Raw genomic sequence first — 14,757 nt, 5'->3', positions numbered from 1 at the left:
TATAAAGTAAATGTATTCGAATTCTTAGAACACGATAACCTGATTATTGATAAAGCCAGAAATTCCCTTTGACAGACTAATTATGAATATCATGAAGAATTGAATTTTAACCTAATTTTTTGTGAGCTTTATCTATGGGACAGTCGGATAACATTGCTATTTCCGAAAACTGTCTAAAAAAATCATTAATTATAGCTCGGTAGCGCAATCAATTCACCGTAACAACAATATCAACCTAATGCAACTCAATTCTCAATAAATAGAAACTGAAATAGTATACACTGTATACAGCTATAAAAAGAAAAACCAATGTGAAAATGATTCACAAAGTAATGTTGAAATAATTATGGATTATTTTTGATGATTAATTGTTAAAAGTCACTTCAAAACACTTTCAGGTATCCCAGTTCTCAAAAACTTCACTTTTACGTTGAAAATTTGTGCAGTAAAACTGTCTGCGCGAAAATTTGAAATATACGTCTCAGTTTTGTTTTTAGTGGTGTTTCCGAATATTAAAACTGATTTCCAAATTCCGATGTACAGGGTGTTGTTTCGAGGATTCAAACGATTCATAATTTTTTGTTAACCCGGACCTGGATTTTCAAAGCGGTTATTACATGATACGTTTGGGCTCTTAATTAGGAACATATTTGCCAAATATGAAGAAAATATACCGGGTGGTTCGTTTGATATGGCCTCGGAAAGAAACGGGCGAAATTCATAAAACACCCTGTATCTCGGCTACGAAGACATCAGTAAGACCCAATAAATAGGGTATCTCCAGAATCGCCTTGGTGCCACCTATGCACCCGTGAAGTATTTTCGTTTCCCAATGAAACACCCTGTATTATGTGAAATGTTCCAATATTATAAACATAAACGATGTAATGATCCAGATTTTATAAAACCCAATTCTCAATCCTTTCACAGATGCATTCGTCTCCATAAATCTTTAACTGAAATTTGGAAATCAGTTGCAAAACATTTCATTCAAAGCTCTTCTGATTTTTTTTTTTATTCACTTCTTTATTCTTGGCCTCTTATACAGTACAAGTACTGGTGACAAGGCCTATTTAATAATATACAAAAAAATAATACTATATAATATTCAAAACAACAACAAAGTTAAACTAAACAAAATAAATCTTTCAGGTACAACTTAAGCTTAATATTAAAGTTTTTTTTAGTTCTTATATACTTTATTTCTGGTGGTATTTGGTTGAATGCTTCTATTGCTCGGTAAATTGGGGAGTCCTGGGCTTTCCTTGTAAACCTGAGTTCACTTCTGATGGTATCTCTATCTCGGGTGTTATGACTATGCACATCCTGTACTACTGTAAATCTATAATTTGACTTTATATAATTGTTCGTCATGCCATGAATCAGTTTAACTTGTTCCAATTTCTTTAGGTTATGAATGTCCAAAAGTTTAGTGTCCTTATATAATATTGATGTAGGTGTTAACATGCCATAGTTCAATAATATTTTTATAGTTCTATTTTGGAACACTTGCAGCCTTGTTAATAATGTTTTTGATTCATTTTCCGAACAATTAATGAGGTACCTCAGTCTGGAGGAGATCAAGCTGTGGTAGATTTTAGTATGAACAAGCACTCAAAAAATCCCCACTTCCTATGATTTTCTAATTTTTCAGCATTTTTGGAGGTATGTATAGTGTAAACATCTTCGCTGATACCAATTGCTCCAATATTCCCTTAAACCCATTAAACGTTTCAGTGAGACAAAACCCTGACTCGTTTTAATTTGTATGTATTTCGAATTTTGGTAACTGACCATGATCAAGGTCGATTGTTCTTCTCCCCCCACCCCGGCTCCATCCACAGGAATGGATTAATAAACATTACATACTAACCAAAACGCGCCAAAGAACCCTGTTCGAGGTTACATGGATTTTCACCGCGTGGAATGCAGCACATAACTCGAGGAATGTAATCTCAACCCAGGTACTATACACACCTGAGTTTCGTACACTCGGCACCATAAATTTACTACGATCCGCATAGCCTCTAGATCTGTGAATACCAGTCAAACTTGTTCCGCGGAATGTACCATTCTGCCGTACAATTGTGAGGTGAACGTGAATGTACGACCCGGTTAAAATCATTAATGATTCCAAACTGGTCCACTGCATTCCAGCGATGTTTTGCTTCAGAATGTACCTGACCGCTCCAGAGTTGAAATGGGAAATTTAGTTGAAGAACACCTTTGCCGGTTGATGTGTGCTCTTCAGGGTACTAAGAACACGTGGAGTTACGAGCTGAGTGTTTGTGTGCTGTGCTAGTGATTCGAGTTTTTCCACTAATTTCACCTCAACGATTAAGGATTTACACAACTTTTGGGGAATATACCAGTCCGTCTTAGTGGTTTTTTAACTACATGGTACGTTTCTTTTTACATATATCTAGGTTTTTCTAATAAACACTAACAGCTACTTCATGTTTCTCATTAATATGTACGATCAATAATTTATCGAACTATTTCTTTTTTTAACTTTATGCTGAATATAAATTGTATTTTAACATTCTATATTTAAAACTCGATTAAAATTCATGAAACCACAAACTTGTTTTTATTGGTAACATATTTCGAATTTCTATATCGCGATATACATTTTCTCTGTATTATTTCTATATCGGCAAATTAATTACTGATTTCTTTCTATTTCTCTTGACTCTAAGTTTATACAACGCTTAATAATGCCAGTGAAGCCTAAACATTTTTCTTTAAAAAAAATGGATGAAATCGAATGAGGAAAATGGAATTCCATAAGAATGACGTTTATTAATTTTATCATAGTATGATCAGAATTTGCCTAATTTGATATCAACATTATGGCAGGAAATAAGGAATTGAATTCTATCCAAATAATGCTATGAGTTTGACCATGACCTTGGTTTTGGCGTCTTGAATTACCAAACTGGAATTTATGATCCTTTGCATCTTTTTATGCAACCATGAAATGGAAAAAAAAACATTGTGGTTAATAACCCTGATGACTGCAACAGTCTTGTTGGATGCATCTTGACAGGATTAAAGTTCTAATAGCAAACTGTAGGGCTCAAGATGGAACGAATTGATTGGTCGTGATAGGTTTATCTCGAAGAATAGAGATTAATGTTTATTTGAAATGACTCTTCCTAATCACTCATTGTTATTTGAAGTGCCTTCACTTTGTGTACTCGGATATTATCTGTCAGTCGGCATCAAGTGATAGTGTCGGTGAACATGTCATTTACCACATTCAGAGTGATAATGTGTTATTCTTCAAACAATTTATTACCTGACTACAGTTATTCGTCTACAATAGTGCCTATTATTGTTATGGTAAATGAAGAAGAGATTTTAGGTACTAAAAACGATTTGAGACTGAAGAATGAATAGATTTTCGAAGAGTGTTAACGACTACATTGATGATAAGCCTAAATAACAAGTGAATGCTGAATGCTGTACTGAAAAAGCTTCAATACATTCGCACCTGAACTTTCAAAAGAAATACTCGAAACTGAAATAAAATGTGTAAATCTTTACACCCATATTATTTATTGTGGATTGTACTTCATGGCTTGATGATGATTTATGAAACGAAGCAGAAAACAGATTATTGAAATTGAATTACTTATATCTCATCATGTTGAAAGTTTCAATTTTGAATAGTTGAGAAATTCTTGCAATAAGGAGGGCATTCGATGATACAATACTAAATTGATAAATGATTGAGTTGAAATAAAAAATTCTTTCTTTATAATTGAGGAATTGTACCTAAATTGTGCAAGTTGATCTGCATCCTCCTAAATGTGAGGTTTTTCTGAAGATTAGGTGTTACGTCGTGAATGTACCCTGTAGTTCCTGCAGAAAATTTGTTGTTTGTTGGCGCCACCTGCGGCCGCGGAATGATCCCGGTCGGTAAACAAACATCGCCATTAATTAATAATTTTCTCAAGTGTCGAACTGTGCTTATCTATTCGAAAAGTTATCAAACTTAAGTTCATTGCTTACTTAAAATTCATCTATCATCTTTATAGTATATTTCAATTCCTGTTCTTCTGTTAAAAACTGATTAAGCAATTTCGAGTGAACTGTGTGATATGAATTAAGTGATAACCACGAAGCCGGTGCAGAAGAGGTTAATCATCCCTTTCACCTATCCACATAACCACCTTCTGCCACCAGATTAGGGGGTGAATTCACAGACACCATATCTTTTAACTCACGAGGTAAGTGCACACAAAATTCATTCAACAAATTGCTTAATCTCGTAATAAATTATTGTCGTCTGAAATTGGTTGTAATAATTTGCAATCATTTATTAGGTTTGCCTATGTTGAAAAGTGTTTGTGATTGTGAGTTCAAGTTATTGTAATATTGTTCTTATCGCTAAGTTCTCTCATTCAACTGGACATTAGACATTTTCTGTGTTTACAGTGCTCTATTGTGTTCGTTCAACTCTTGGTCTCATCATTTTGACAAAAGATGGAAATATTGGACACAGAATATGTTTTTTATTTTTCGTTGCTATTTCATGTGCCGAATCGAATACATCAAAGAAAAATACACAGATATACTTAAACCCACTTTCACAATAAAGAATTCCTGAAATCTCAACAAATATCTTGCCAAAACTCGATTAACCATTTCGAAGCATAGAAAATTAAATTTGAGAGAAACATCGAATATGCGTCAGAAGATTTTGGGCGCTCATCATTCATAATGCAATCTTGGAGACCTTGGAGATGTTTTTAAGTAAATATATACTACAAAAATTTTATTATGATTTCGTAAAGAGCTAAGTTTGAAGATTTAGATCTCACACTTCTTAATCTTGTAATAGATTAGACTATTCGGAAAAGGTACCAGCAATGAGGAACTAGAAATCAGAGTTCTCTTTGACCAAGTAACCTGTCCAAGTTTCCATAATATGAATGGTGGATGACAAATCCAAAAAAAGAAATAATATACAAAATAAATAGAAAAGAAAAATACCTATCAGTCAAGTTTTTTGAATAAATTCCTCATTGAACTGCAGAATCGTAGAGTTTACTCTCCTTATAGGTGATGTAGCTTGCCCCAGAGAGGCCTTGTTTAAAAATTAGTGAAATTAGTTTGGGGACCTGAATAAAGGGTTTTTCACAAAAAAAAACAACATATTATTATAAGAATAAATTGCTTAAACAGTTGTTTAGGGAATCTTGTAATAACCTCGGTAATAACTAATGTCTGCTGGCACGCCTCTGCAGTCCTGTGTTGCCAGCTGTTGGGCGCCTGCTAAACCCAGTGCAGAATAGTTATTTATAATACAAGTGCAGAAGGCATTGATATTCTTCCACGAGTTCAAAATTCAAAAACGAGCCACGAAGTGGCGAGTTTTGGAATGAACGAGTGGAAGAATGAGCCTTCTGTACGAGTATTATACATTATTTTCTCTAATTCATTGCATTTTCATTGAAATTAATGAAATATTTCCATAAATATATTTTAGTGATTTTTGCATTGAAAAATGTTGGTTGGCAGAACTGATTTCTTTAAGGCAAATTGATGAATTGACAGATAAAGCCGTGGCGGAAAGTTCAGAGTACCAACATAGAATAATAAAATATAACCATGAAAACTGTGCGTTTCTGATATATTCTCGCACGATTTTGTTCTACAAGATGTGGAAGAATGAACGGAATAACCACAGAATTAGAGAAAATATTCTTTTTTTATTTTCGTGACTTTTTTCTGAGGTTCTAGACGGCGGTAGTTACGCCCCTGCTTCTCCTTTAAAAACCCGTGATAGAAGCATAAAGCCACAGATAAAAAAGCTTCAAAGAACCCATAATTGAATAGTTCTTATTGATGTCTCACCATAGAATAATTCTTGTAATTTATTAATGCCATTCTATTGGTGGAACAAATCAGCTAGTATTGAATTCAAAGGTGTGATATCGATTCATTACTGTATCATTACCACTGCTGTGCTGTAATACATTGAAGCATGTCAAAGGCATTCATCATTCATTCTCTCCATTTATTTAAACAATACAAGTGACACATAATTATCTTGAAAAATGCATGGAAATCATTTATCGAATGGTTCTTCCAAGGAAGCTCATTTGAATGAGTTATTTCAAGGCTGAGATGCACACTTCACGATGTACTCGGAGTTATTTCGAAGAAAAAAGGTATTTCACACTTCTATATTTTCAATAACTCAAGATTGAAGTTGTTAGGATGATATAAATTATGTTGTGACAATTATTTGTTTTTCAATCAGAATTTTCTCTTTTCCACTCCAAGTTTGCTTTGCAAAACCACAAAAAAAATCAGTCTTTATGAATATTTAGACCTTGACTCTTTTGTAGTGAATTCCTTCACTATGTATTTCAATTATCTAAAGTTCCAGACATGGTAAACCTTATCAGTATCATTCCATTGCATTTGTCGTTCAGTTAGAAATGTAAATAAATGCTATTTATAGGACAGAACGGCCTTACTTCATTTATGGTTGAAGTTTTTCAACAACTTCCATAAATTGGACGTATAATACTACCTTTTTTCTATTCTATTCACGTCAAAACATAAACCACCAAGAATTAGCATAGTTAGGTATACACCAAAACCGCCTTTCATTGAGTGTTAACAGCATGTCGTTGTTGCAAAAATGTTGATCCCTGTGTAAAGAGATAATAGTGTCAAGAATTATACCGCAATGAAGCATCTATTGTTCAGTTATTTGTGAGCCAAGGACGTCTCGGAATTCTTTTGTTGATATGGGATTACTGCCTTTATCAGTAACTGTTGAAGGGTGCCATCATTGTATTTCAAGAGGTGTTAAATAGTTTTACACGCCTCAGACATTTGTGATGGATATCGTTCAACTCGAACATCAGGTGATGTTCGAGTTATTTATTTTTTTTGTTATAATTGTTACTTACAATTTTAGTATTTCTTCTATACAATGAAGCGGGACTTATATCCCCAGTATTCCAGTTAATCGATAATGTACAGGGTGGGCAAATAAGCGAGGTAAGCAGCTATATCTCAGAATCCACTCATCGTAGAGACTTGCGGTAAAAAAATTTTACCACTAAAGTTTACAAGAAAACACACTGGAAATTGTTTTGAAGTTCATACATCTACCGCTAGGGGGCATAATAGCTATCGTCGAGTAGAAAAATGAATTTCACTCGAAAATGTTTCATATAAAGTTGAAGAAAAAAAATCTTCACTGTAATCCTTGGAAAATACTCTATCTTTTTGAATTGTCACTTTCGATTTTACGACATCAAATAAGGGTAGGGGAAAGGAAGAAATCTGACTGATTGAAACGCCTGCAACTTCAGTTTGGCTCAACATTTTTGAGCAAATTAGATCTCGTCTGAAAGATAATATCTTGTTGATTGAGGACAAAATATACTCATGATAAATTTGTTTTTGCTGCTTTCGACAGGGGACGCTAAGTCAGAAGTTCATTGTTTTGTTCATTTTACTCCGATATTACGAATATAAGGATAGGATTTTCTTAACAGAAACAGAAATTCCACAAAATTTGCATGAAAAACCTGCAGGTCGCAAAGCGATAGTTTCAGGCGTTCTGAAGTTATGGTGGAAAGAAGATATTCTTCAACTGATGCACGGCGAAAAACCAAATTTTGTTAAGCCGCCCTGTATCTCTAACGGTTTTCGATATTCCTGTAGTGCCCTCTAAATAGTATTGAAAACGTTTTTATTCGTGGGGGCTATAACCAATATTTTGGGAGAGATAACGATTATTGTGTGGAGATCCAATTTTTACGTTCTTTTTCCAAATTTTGAGTTTTAATTTTCATCAACTGTGAGGTCTAGCACAATTGGTAAGCGGTGTTGGAATAAAAGAATTTAGAATCTTGTGTTGATAGCTTCATCAAAACCATAAAAATGCAAGACAAATCCTTTCGAGTTCAGAATCTGAAGTACCCAAATATAGAATCACAATAAGCTTCAATCAGAATGTCATGTTGGTTGCGTCATTAGAACCATAAAAAATTCAAACAGAAAATTGATAAAAAATTGCACCTTTGGATATTCCTACATCTTGTGATCTTTTATTGAGCTTTCCTCATTTTTCCACATAATATATTTTCTGAATCGAGTTGCAGAATGGGCTCATATTTCAACACGAATGGGAAATTTGAAAACTAGCGATGAAAGAGCGAGTTTGTAAAGCATGAGTGTTGGAATTGTCTCCTGCAACGAGTATTAGATGAAATTTTCTCTATTTCAGTCAAGTTTTGTGAAATATTGTCGAAATTCAATGAAAAATTCAGATTATATATCCTAGTGACATTTGTATTGTATCTTGGCAGTTGTGGTAACTGTAAGATCTCTAAAAACATGGTGAATGCACTCGTCAATTTTTGAATGGAATGACATTCGACCAAATTGAAAATATTAGTTTTAGTTCGTGGCGGCGCCGCAATGTCATACTTGTCATTTCCATCTTTTTCCGTTGATTTTGATTGGATACATTAATTAAAATCCGATACTGACCAATCAAAAGCGATGTGTAACCGAGTATGATCGTGCAAAGTCGTGAAACAAAACACGAAACGTTTACTGGAATGAATTCAAACATTTGAAATAGAGAGAGAGTTTATTGGTTTTTCAATCACAAGAATTGCTTCCATAAATCATAACTATAATTAAAGATATACATATATATTGTAGGTCCATAATGGCACAAAACTCATAAATAATAAAAAACAAGAATCTTAATTTGTTGATAGCGCTACCTACAGTTGACATAACGAAGCTTAACTAATATTCTCAACATTGGCAAAACAAAAGCTAATCAGTCCATACACCTGGTTTTTAGACATCTTAGGTAACTGTTACGAAAATTGACAGATCACGGAATTTGGTTATGAATCGTACGTTTCGAATTTTGAAATAATTTACAATAACGCATTAAATTCGTGAATTATGTTTAACGAAATCGATTTAACACCACCAGAATCAAGAGAAATTGCGAATAATGTTGCAAGTCATTTCACTAAATCCAAATTATATTATTTCATTACAGCACTGTGTTTAGAACTGTAATGAACTGATTACGATACTGAAATAGAGAAATAACCTAACGGCGTTCATTCACAAACGAAAAAAATGCTCCTTTCGGCTAGTCTATTGACCGATTCGATTGATAACAAACAAGGTCTGGTGTAATAATTCGATCGAAAAGTTCTCACAGGAATCTCCTCATGCTAATTGATAGATGACATCCTGCGCCGTAGCGATTGAAATTTGTTATTTTGAATAATGCAAATCCTGCTCCATTTTCCGTCCCGTCTGACGATGGGATTCCAAAGACGGGGACGAGTAGAATAATTTTTTTCAACGTTGTGAGAATCGACAGCGGAAATTCCTCTCTAGACTTGTTTCTTCACTTCGTGGCATTCCGTCTTGTTTCCTCAACACTCGCGCTGGACTCACTTTCCATTCCGATCGATTCTTCATTCACGAGGTACAATGATCTTTCAAACTTGTTTTATGTACTGGTACCAGAAAATAGACGGACTCCCTTCTGACGCTAGATGGAAAAATGCCACAACTACCTATGGAGAAGTTCGAGCTGAACAGATCACTGATATTTTTCATAATATAAAAGGTTGTCCAATAGGAAGTTTCATTTTTAATAATCCGCCAACTAAGATGTCTAAAAACATGGTGAATGCACTCGTCAAATTTTGAATGCAATGACATTCGACCAAATTGAAAATATTAGTTTTAGTTCGTGGCGGCGCCGCAATGTCATACTTGTCATTTCCGTTGATTTTGATTGGATACATTAATTAAAACCCGATACTGACCAATCAAAAGCGATGTGTAACCGAGTATGATCGTGCAAAGTCGTGAAACAAAACACGAAACGTTTACTGGAATGAATTCAAATATTTGTAATAGAGAGAGTTTATTGGTATTTCAATTACAAGAATTACTTCCAAGGATCATAACTATAATGAAAGATATACATATAGGTACAAAACTCGTAAATAATAAATAACAAGAATCTTAATTTGTTGATAGCGCTACCTACAGTTGACATAACGAAGCTTAACTAATATTCTCAAAATTGGCAAAACAAAAACTAATCAGTTCATACACCTGGTTTTTAGACATCTTACCGCCAACTATGCAGGTGTCATTTTTGAAGCTGTCATTTCTTGATGTTTGACTAGAAAAAAGAAAATTGTAAAAAGTCACAGTTCGCAAAACTAAAGTACTTTTGAATCGTCGTGAAGCAACTTCTCGGCCATCAATAGTGAAACTGTTGCAATAGTTAAGCTGTTGCGACTAGTTAGTGATGTGATGAATCGAAATCGTGTTCGTCGCTAAAGAACAATTAAGAATAACAGGCCAATTGAAAAGTCCCCGGTCTACCATAGTAAAACACATTTTTTTTAGCTAAATTCGATTTTATTATTCAAAATAGTAGCCTTCGAGGGCGATACAGTGATTAGCAATCTTCCAAATTTTCTATACCAGTTTTGTAGTACGATTTGTCTTTCGCTTCAAAGTAGGCCTCAGTTTCGGCTATTACTTTTTCATTGGCGCTAAATTTCTTTCCAGCGAGTATTCTTTTAGGTCTGAGAACAAGAAAAAGTCGCTGGGGGCCAGATCTGGTGAATACGGTGGATGAAGAAGCAATTCGAAGCCCAATTCATGCAATTTTGCCATTGTTTTCATTGATTTGTGACCAGCGCATTGTCTTGATGAAACACCTTTTTTTTCTTCAAATGGGGCCGTTTTTCAACGATTTCATCCTTTAAACTATTTAATAATAATCGCTGTTGATGGTCAGGCCCTTTTGGAGGTAATCAATAAATATTATACCTTGCGCATCCCAGAATACTGATGCCATAACCTTGCCAGCTGACTATTCTGTTTTTCCTCGCTTTGGATTCGGTTCATCGTGTGCAGTGCAGGTGACTGTCGATTAGACTCCGGAGTGAAATGATGGAGCCATTTTTCATCCATACGTTACATATTCAGGTTCATTGCACTTAAACAGCTTCAAACAAATTTTGAAAATTGTGAAATTTCTTTTCCATCTTTTTTCAAATGACAAAAGTAGCAACACTCACAACGCATCATCTCACAAACTAATAGTCGGACTGCTGTCAAATTTTGACACGTATCGTTTTAAGGTTGGTACTAACTGAAAATCATATGGATTAATTAATTAAAACTAGCACTGCCATCTGTGTATCAGACCGGGGACTTTACAATTGGCTTTATATCTTCCTCTTTACAACGAAATGAGCATGCATTGATTTCTTTTAAAATATACCTTTTTTATATCGAAATGAAACCTCTCATTGGAAAATTTATTTCATGATCCTATATCACTATCCAAAATAAAAACTGTAAATATTTTCGAGAAATATTCTTCCTGATGCGATTCGATTATAAACAGATGTAATACACGCAGTTGAGTAAAGAAATCACATCATTTCGCCTTGAAAAGAACTGTGGAAGAATCATCAATGATGGAGTAGATAAAAGTTGTTCATATGCGATCGTATTTCAGTATTCATTACATATATTTCGTCTTGTGAAATCTAAAACTATCCTGAAATTTGTCAGCATCGAAAGACTGATTATTTCGAAATGTGTGCAGACGATTAGAAGTGTTGACATTGCTTACTCATTTGTGAAATATTTCTATTGAACCAACCGCATTTCAACCTAATAACTATTCGAGCAATTCACACAGGTTATCGATACGATAAACAAATACAGAGTATTTCCCAACAGAATTCATCACTGAAGAACTATTCAACTATTCAACCCTATTCTGAATAGAAATTCATCGGATCTGATTCACATAGAAAAAACCCAGCTGTGGGACTCACACCGTGAATCACCCATTAGAGAATAATGGTATTAGCTGGAAAATTCTTTTCATACCTGAACTACATATGTATAAAGTGATATATTCTAGATACCGTTGATTAAAAACTTTCACTTGCTATTCGTTTTGTTCATGCAAAGGAAGAAATGTTTAGATGGTACAATTTATTGTAACACAACCGTTCACCAGTATTGATGAAATTGGTATTTTCACTCTATGCTATTGTCGAGGCTATTGTAATTCACGGTGGTTATGAATAAATCTTCATTTAGCTTTCCTTTCAAGCCTCTATAACAAAAGGGTAACATAATTGACAAATCGATTGTATAAAATGGTCATGTAATGGGTTTTCCAATAAGAAGTTTCATTTTGATATAAAAAAAACGAGTATATTTCAAAAGAAAGTGGATACTTATTTCATTGTATAGAGGAAGGTATACCACTAAAAACTATATCATCCAAATGTCAAAAGATGACAGCTGCCCAGATAGCTGGCTATTTAAAATGAAACCCCTTATTAGAAAACCTTGTGTAGAAGATAGATATTGAGATTATGTGAACAAGTGTTTTCAATAAATAACTAAACAAGTATGCTTGGAGATTTATGTTGAATACAAAACCGATGAACTTTTTTGGTTAGATACAATCCATATTTGAAGTACAACCGCCCAAACAAGGAAATAAATAAATCATAAAAAGAGAAGACAATAGAGTGGCTTCAAGCCTAACCGGAATAACGATAGACTAAGAATAAATTTACGTCTGGTGATAACAAGGAATGAAAGATGGCAATTAAAACACACCCATTACTGGTATTACTGCATCATTCATTCATACTACTATATTTTACTCCTATGCATGAATACTGTATGATGCGGAGAAAGTTGTCGTGCTACTTAATACCATTTCAATATTCTCAATTGAGTTCTATTCAATTTATTGAAATTTATGGATTTACCATCTCCTAAGTGTCGATGCACATTTGAAACTTCACGATTTTGTGGCTTTCTTATAATGAAACGAAATTATAATCGATTTTGTGAGAGTAAAGATGACTTCAATCGAATTCAAAACAGAGGAAATTGGTTAAAAAATTATTGCTTGAGATCGTTACGAACTCTTCATGCAAGAAAACTAAACCGAAACAAACCACGACCAGGGAATTAAGTAGGTAGCAAAATATCATTTTTGGATAGTTTAATAAAGTTTGTGTTACGTCGTGATTGTACCCTGTAGTTCCTGCAGAAAATTTGTTGTTTGTTGGCGCCACCTGCGGCCGCGGAATGATCCCGGTCGGTAAACAAACATCGCCATTAATTAATAATTTTCTCAAGTGTCGAACTGTGCTTATCTATTCGGAAAGTTATCAAACTTAAGTTCATTGCTTACTTAAAATTCATCATCATCTTTATATATTTCAATTCCTGTTCTTCTGTTAAAAACTGATTAAGCAATTTCGAGTGAACTGTGTGATACTAGAATTAAGTGATAACCACGAAGCCGGTGCAGAAGAGGTTATTCATCCCTTTCACCTATCCACATAACCACCTTCTGCCACCAGATTAGGGGGTGAATTCACAGACACCATATCTTTTAACTCACGAGGTAAGTGCACACAAAATTCATTCAACAAATTGCTTAATCTCTCAATAAATTATTGTCGTCTGAAATTGGTTGTAATAATTTGCAATCATTTATTAGGTTTACCTATGTTAAAAAGTGTTTGTGATTGTGAGTTCAAGTTATTGTAATATTGTTCTTATCGCTAAGTTCTCTCATTCAACTGGACATTAGACATTTTCTGTGTTTACAGTGCTCTATTGTGTTCGTTCAACTCTTGATCTCATCATTTTGACAATAGATGGAAATATTGGACACAGAATATGTTTTTTATTTTTCGTTGCTATTTCATGCGCCGAATCGAATACATCAAAGAAAAATAGAACAGATTTATGGCACTTAAACCCATTTTCACGATAAAGAATTCCTGAGAGATGCTATCAGAAAAAAACTATGAGAAAAAATAAACGAAGCGTTTGCGGGTGCATGATTAGGGACTTTTCTTAAAATGGTCCGAGGAATCTGTCATTTGGTCTTTTTCGTGTTCATTTCTGAGACTGATGCTGCGTGCAGTTCCATCACTATAATTTTCATATGCAATCCATAAATTCCCAAGTAATGACTATCAATTCCGATGATATTTAATACTCAGGTTGAATTTCAACAAGTGATATTAAACCGAGCGAAAAACGGTAGTGGCCGTGATAAATACCAGTAAATTATGATAATTTATGTTGGAGATAAATGAAGCATTAAACGTAAATGAATGGAATACTCGAACATATTCCGTTTGACCGGGTTTATTGTTTGGAACAGGCATTCCTAGGCGACTACACGGTTTTCTTATCTGGCGGAAAAATAGCCTCCTCGATAATATGGTGAAACGCAGATTACACCTACACGCCATTGCGATCGAAAATATTTACCCATAGGTTAAGATCCCAAGTGAGATCGACCTTCTCTAAGACACTTACCGAATGAAAATTATATTTTATCTGAATGAAATAATAATAATATAATAATAATGAAATATAGAATATAATAGAATGAAATATAAATAATATAATAATAATGATAAGTCTGAATATACATGAATATTGGGATGGTTGCTGGTTAGTATATTGTGAGATTTCCACTGAATTTTGGTTAGTTTGATGAACAAGCCAGTCCCAAATGCAACAACGTAGGTACTTTCGTAGTGAAAATGGGACTCATCACTGAAGATGATTTTTCGCTGCATTTCAAGGACCCAAGCAGCGAAGATACGATGTTTCTTGGGATTCACGGCTTGGCTTGATTTCAAG

The 14,757-nt window shown here is 34.1% G+C and overlaps 1 protein-coding gene across 3 annotated transcripts in view; it reads left to right on the top strand.

Annotated features, from left to right (window-relative positions):
- The first annotated feature begins 1,932 nt into the window (after nt 1-1,932).
- Nucleotides 1,933-14,757, top strand: part of LOC123679726 (protein expanded) — a 45,182-nt gene continuing 32,357 nt past the window's right edge. Inside the window, exon 1 of one of the 3 annotated variants that reach the window (XM_045617158.1) lies at nt 1,933-2,400. The gene's annotated coding sequence lies outside the window, so the exon portion shown is untranslated. Of the gene's footprint in view, nt 2,401-3,253; nt 3,368-13,350; nt 13,499-14,757 lie in introns of those variants that run through there. The other 2 variants (XM_045617160.1, XM_045617159.1) reach the window with 2 other exon arrangements.

This window comes from Harmonia axyridis, chromosome 5, assembly GCF_914767665.1.
Source record: "Harmonia axyridis chromosome 5, icHarAxyr1.1, whole genome shotgun sequence".
Lineage (NCBI taxonomy): Eukaryota > Metazoa > Arthropoda > Insecta > Coleoptera > Coccinellidae > Harmonia > Harmonia axyridis.
This window is presented reverse-complemented; position numbering and strand designations above follow the sequence as displayed.